The sequence below is a fragment of the Bos mutus genome, chromosome 18 (assembly GCF_027580195.1).
Source record: "Bos mutus isolate GX-2022 chromosome 18, NWIPB_WYAK_1.1, whole genome shotgun sequence".
Taxonomy (NCBI): Eukaryota; Metazoa; Chordata; class Mammalia; order Artiodactyla; family Bovidae; genus Bos; species Bos mutus.
This window is the reverse complement of record NC_091634.1, coordinates 45,296,239-45,301,885: the sequence shown is the minus strand read 5'-3', so window position 1 is coordinate 45,301,885 and position 5,647 is coordinate 45,296,239.

Sequence of the window (5,647 nt, the reverse complement as noted above, 5' to 3'; positions counted from 1 at the left end):
TTTCTCTTTAAGCATCTCCATCCTGAGAGTGACAAGTGAAGTTCAGGGGAGGGGAGAGAGGAGAGTGAGACAGAGAGAAGCAGGAAGGCAGACCTCAGGGGGAGAGGCAGGTAAACAGAGAAAAATACAATGGGAGGGGTCTGAGAGACAGAGAGATCATTGGAGGGCTGAGCTAGGAGGCAGAAAGTTGGAAGCAGAGGAGAGGGAAGAAACCATAAGAAAAATTCAATACTTGCAAAAGGTTGTGCAAACACTTAGTAATTTTCTCATACGTCGTAATTTCAGTTATGTCGAGGGCTTTACTTAGACATGATTCCAATCTGTATTATCCCACTCTTTTAAATAAACTTGCTTTACATCTGGAATTTTGGACATTAGAGGTTCTAGAGTGTGCTGTGCCCTCAGGCTGGGAAAGGCCATATTTTTGGGGTGGCCTCAGAGCACCAAGTTTTGGAATCTGAAGCTCTGGGTGTAAACTATTAAGCTGCCCGGGGGGTGTCCTGGTCCTCTCCCCCCAGAAGCTGAGAACACATGTTCTCTCTGTCCTCATAGCTGCCTTGATTCCAGGAGAAAGGACAGAGTGAGAGAGGAAGGGCTCTGGGTGTGGATGCCTCCCTTCCTCTCCTCTCTGTGTTACCATAGTATCTCGTTTCCTTGGTTACCGGTGGCCAAGGAAAGGACACTGGGCAAGTGCAGGATTTTGATGGAGCTTGCTAAAGAGAGATGTCAGCACAGACCTTGTCTCATTTAAAAGAACACTCGTTCTGAGATGTTGCTCAAGAATGGGGGTGGGGAAGAAATAGGTGGTTCTCGTGAAGCTGGAATTTAGAAATTTCACTTCACTGGATAGAAAGGAACCACTTAAAAAATAACCTTGAGGAATCAAAGCCAGGGAGGCCTTACCCAGCTTTGCACATCGCTGGAGATCTGGAATTGGCAAGAAGGCTGTGATGCTAATTAAGAAATGATTTCTGCAAATGCTCACTTTAACTGCTCCCAGCTTGGACTAGCTCAGTAACTGGCTTGCTATTTTCCCTGGATAACTAAGCACCCTCAGGGAATATAGGGATTTGCCACTTCCACTGTGAGTGTCAGGCATCAGTCTTTAATGGTCCCAAGAGGCCACAGAGACCTACGAAGTCTCTCCAGGGAGCCTCTAGATTTTTTTTTTTTTTTTTTTTTTGACAGCTAAATGATGTGGAGGAGAGCAGCCCTCGATTTTACTCAACTTTTGAGAGTCAGTCAAGATATCTCTCCCTCCTATACGTTTGTCTTGACTTTTCCCCCCACACTGGTGCCCTCCTTCGAGAACCCTAGGAATTACATTTGTCATTGAAAATTTTATCGTTGAATTTACTACATCGCTCACTACCTGTATGATTATTGGTCTTTCTCCTCTGCCAGGTTTTGAATTTTCTTACTCTTTTTAAACATTGTTTTATTTTGAGAGAGAGAGGTAGGTAACACATAAAGGTGTCAACAAATTAGATCAGTATAAAAGGATCTGTGATAAAAAGGCTCCCCCAGCTGGAGTCCCCATTTGTGGCCCGCTCCCTCAGGGCAGCCATCATTTCCACTTTTTGTGTGTTTGTCTAGGGAGTGGATGCAGAAATGAGTGTCTTTTTCTGTCTCCCTCCCTATTTCTCCTTCATCCTTTATCTTCCTCCCTCTGTCTCTTTAATCTGAATGATATAGTCCACACTATTCTGCTTGTTACATTTAAAAAACAATTAGCAACCTATCTTGAAGATCTTTCTAAGTATGTATAGAATTTTAAAAATGCAATGTAGCATTCCACTATATGAGTCTACCTCTTTTCTCACTCATCTTGGATTTCCGAAGGCTTCCAGTACAGACCCAGCCCGTAGTAGGTGGTCAATGAGCATTTGTCAGATTTTTTATTCATGAAAAAAAAAAACTCTATGCTAAGAGATCTTAATTAGTGCATCGGGGATATGAAAAGGTCAAGTACGTGGAAGGAGTTCCCCCCAAAATAAGGCATGTGTATCTGGTGGGAGTAGGCTAGTGCCTGTGGACTTGCTGGGGGAAGAGGAAAGTAAAAAGACGCTAAAGGGGCCCCAAATGGAGCTAAACGTAAGAATCCAACTTTCTGGGACTTTGCTTGATGCGCAGGTGGTGTCTCAGCTGGTGTTCTGTGAATCCTGTCCATTCTTCAGCTGATATTTTGACTGTGGTCTGGATTTGTTCCCTCTGCTTTTGTTTGTTTTCTTTATGGGCAGAGACAATGTGAACGCTCTCTGGCTGTCATCCGCGGCTGATGCTAGCTTGCTTTGTGGCTCAGAGCTGCCGTGGTCAGTTGTAGGCTGTCAGGATAATGATGTGGGACATGCCACGCGGCCTCACACTCCGGGCACCTTTATGTTTTCTAGGGGGATGAAGACGCCTGGAAATGAGGGCTCCTTCTCTCACTCTCTGTCTGCACTAAAGCTAATAGTTTAGGGGAAGCCGTGTGCACTGCAGTTTGCTCCTGAGAGCCTAGTGTCCTGAGTTTATCCTTCACCCACACCTGCCATTATTTTGTCCCCACTTTGAAGCAGACAGGTATCCAGGAAGCTTGAAGGAGGCTGTGCTTGCTGGAAGAGGTGACAGAAGGGTGTGCTGTAACAACTAAAATTCAGTTCAGTTCAGTTCAGTCACTCAGTTGTGTCTGACTCTTTGTGACCCCATGAATCGCAGCATGCCAGGCCTCCCTGTAAATCACCAACTCCCAGAGTTCACTCAGACTCACGTCCATCGAGTCAGTGATGCCATCCAGCCATCTCATCCTCTGTCGTCCCCTTCTCCTCCTGCCCCCAATCCCTCCCAGCATCAGAGTCTTTTCCAATGAGTCAACTCTTTGCATGAGGTGGCCAAAGTACTAGAGTGTCAGCTTTAGCATCATTCCTTCCAAAGAAATCCCAGGGCTGATCTCCTTCAGAATGGACTGGTTGGATCTCCTTGGAGTCCAAGGGACTCTCAAGAGTTTTCTCTAACATCACAGTTCAAAAGCATCAATTCTTTGGCACTCAGCCTTCTTCACAGTCCAACTTTCACATCCATACATGACCACAGGAAAAACCATAGCCTTGACTAGACAGACCTTTGTTGGCAAAGTAATGTGTCTGCTTTTGAATACGCTATCTAGGTTGGTCATAACTTTCCTTCCAAGGAGTAAGCGTCTTTTAATTTCATGGCACAGTCACCATCTGCAGTGATTTTGGAGCCCCCAAAAATAAAGTCTGACACTGTTTCCACTGTTTCCTCATCTCTTTCCCATGAAGTGATGGGACCAGATGCCATGATCTTCGTTTTCTGAATGTTGAGCTTTAAGCCAACTTTTTCACTCTCCACTTTCACTTTCATCAAGAGGCTTTTTAGTTCCTCTTCACTTTCTGCCATAAGGGTGGTGTCATCTGCATATCTCAGTATTTCATGTTGCCTTGACATCTGGTAAAATTGAGATGGCCTCCAATGGTTTAACTACAAGTTCTTCTCCTAAGGCTGCTCCCAAGGACACCATCCCCCCTCAATAACCCTCCTTATCAGAGGACCAGGCATAGTTTCTGCTTATCCCTGGGTGGTGGTTTCAGTCCCCTCCCTGTCAATGGAATTATTCAGACAGAAACCACGTCCTCCCCGGGGATCCAAGGAACACCTTTTGGTACTGCAGAGCCTGCCTCTCACAGCGCCTGGTTGTTCACTCTGTTCCTGAGTGGCCCGGCACGGTGTGCAGTGTTCCCCTCCCCCGGCCTATGAGTGTGATGACTAATAAGAGGCTGCGTTGATCTCATGTGTCCTGGATCGGGTATTGTGTGTTCATCCATCCCCACAACTCTAGGGTGGGAATCCCGGAATCCCTCCCTCCCTCCCTCACCGACAAGGTGAATGGGGCTTAAAACAAAGGGTGCCTGATTCGGTCTGAACTAAGTGCCTCAGCATCATCTGAAACACTTGTTAAAAATGTGCTTTTACACCCAAGAGTTTCTGAAGGTTCTGGAGTGGTGCCTAAGAACCTGCATTCTAACAGGCCCAGGTTATTCCCACTTGGGTGATATCCAGCTATGACTTCCAAAACTTCTCCTTGCAGTCTGGATGTTGATAGGGAATCCGGGGAAGTGTAGGAAATACGATGTTTCACCGCCTTTGCGTAGTCTCTTTTGTCTTCCTGCTTAAAGGTACCCCTGCCCCTACAAGGTGGGTCAGGGCTTTCCAGTTCCATCAACACTTGGTTCTGGAGGTCAGAGCCAATAGTAGTGAAGCATTTACAAGCTTGTTCTCCTTTTAATAAAATCTGGAAGGTTAAGTCACAGAGTCCCACCAAACAGGGAGCTTGGAGGAGCCTCATGGGAGGACGAGGGTGGGGTGGGGAAGTATGAGAGATGGCTCAGTTTGGAGTCTGGACTTCTTCTTGAAGCTCAAAAGTTACCTTGCCTGGCTGGGCCAAGTAGGGAACAGGAGACTTCTCTTTCAAGATCTCTATTAATAGTTGAGTCTAAGTTTATAGGAAGTCACAGAAGAATTTGACATAGATAGCCACTGGGTACATATATGAATTTGTTCATTCACTTTATATTTATTGATATCTTACTATGTTCCAGGGAAGCATTGTGTCAGGGGCTAGGTAAACAGTAGTGAATTAAATAGACATGGGCAGATGAATGGATAAGAAAGCTGTGGTACATATGCACAGTGGAGTATTACTCAGCCATTAAAAAGAATACATTTGAATCAGTTCTAATGAGGTGGGGAGAGGGTGGGATGATTTGGGAGAATGGCATTGAAACATGTATAATATCGTGTATGAAATGAGTCACCAGTCCAGGTTCGATGCACGATACTGGATGCTTGGGGCTGGTGCACTGGGATGACCCAGAGGGATGGTATGGGGAGGGAGGAGGGAGGAGGGTTCGGGATGGGGAACACGTGTATACCTGTGGCGGATTCATGTTGATATATGGCAAAACCAATACGATATTGTAAAGTTAAAAAATAAAATAAATAAATAAATAAAAAATAAGTAGACATGGAACTTAGCTGGAGGGAGCTCACAGATTGGTGGTGCATATGTGCTCAGTCACTAAGTCATGTCTGACTCTCTGTGACCCCATGGACTGTAGCCTGCCAGGCTCCTTCTGTCCATAGGATTTCCTAGGAAAGTATACTGGAGTGGGTTGCCATTTCCTTCTCCAGGGGAACAGACTGGTGGAGAAAGGCATTAAAGAAGGAACTAAGTGAATGCATAATACTGATTGGTTAAGGGCTATAATGGAAAAGATGCTTTGAAGGTCTTAGTAGGATACTTTCATTTGCAATAGGAGAAACCCAACTCAAAATTGTCTAAGCAGAAAGATACATTGGCTCAAGTAACTGGGTCTTTATCTCACTGCCTTTCTTTTGTTAGCCTTCTTCTCTTGGGCTTCCCCCTCACCCCACCCCCACCCTTGCCAAGGGTCCTGGTTTCCAGCAGCCCTGTGGATATGTCTGCATGGCTTGTAATCCAAGAGGAAATAGAACTTAGCTCTCAGTGACCTTTGTAAAATTCCTGAGAGAGGACTTTGATTGGCAGCCCAGGAGTCACTTGCTAAGGTCTGTAACTAGAGGGTAGAGAGACTTGAGTTCTACCTGAACCCCAGGGAATGGGGAAAGA